Raw genomic sequence first — 1,060 nt, forward strand, 5'->3', positions numbered from 1 at the left:
TATGTTTTTTGATTGAAACATTTAATCCATTTCTTTTAAAGGTTATTATTGATAGGTACTTGTTTGTAGCCATTTTTATTCTTTATGCATATGTTCCTTCTTTCCTTTCTATTCTTATTACAACAGTCCCTTTAGCATTTCTTGCATTGCTGGCTTGATGGTAATAAACTCCTTAGACTTCTTTTTGTCTGTGAACCTCCTGATTTCACTTTGAATTTTGATTGATAGCCTGTCTGTATAGAGTATTCTTGGATTCAGTCCCTTGCTTTGCATAACTTAATTCCATTCCCATCTGCCCTGATGTGTTCTGTTGAGAAATCATTTTATAATCTAACTAGAGGCCTGGTGCACAAAATTCGTGCATGGGGCAGAGGGAGGGTGTCCCTCAGCCCAGCCTGCACCCTCTCCAATCCAGGACACTCCTCTTGCAATCCAGGACCACTGGCTCCTAACCGCTCACCTGCCAGCCTGCCTGATCGCCCCTAACCACTCTGCCTGTCTGCCTGATCACCCCTAACTGCTCTCCCCTGCCGACCTGATCACCCCGAACTGCTACCCTGCGGGCCTGATTGCCCCTAACCACCTCTGCTTCAGCTCCCACCACGGTAGCTTTGTCTGGAAGGACGACCAAAAGATGTCCTGTCTACCTGGTCTAATTGGCATATCACACTTTTATTAGTATAGATGGGAGACTCCTGCAGGTAACTTTCTACCTCTCTTTTGCAGCCCTTCATATTCTTTCTTTGTAATTAACGTTTTCCATTGTAATTATGATGTGTCTTGGTGTGGGTCTTTTTGGGTTCATCTTGTTCAGGACTCTCTGTGCTTGTGTGATTTTTTTCTTCCCCAAATCTTGGAAGTTTTCTGTCATTATTTCCTCAAATAAGTTTTCTATTCCTTTCTCCTCTTCTTGACTTTCTGGCACTCCTATTATACAGATATTGCTTTATTTAATGTTGTCCCAAAGGTCCTTTAAACTCTTCTCCTGCTTTTAATTTTTTTTCTCCAATTGCTCTTCAGATTGGGTGTGTTTTCTATCTCACTGATTCATTCCTCCACT

This window comes from Myotis brandtii, unplaced genomic scaffold (assembly GCF_000412655.1).
Source record: "Myotis brandtii unplaced genomic scaffold, ASM41265v1 scaffold15, whole genome shotgun sequence".
Lineage (NCBI taxonomy): Eukaryota > Metazoa > Chordata > Mammalia > Chiroptera > Vespertilionidae > Myotis > Myotis brandtii.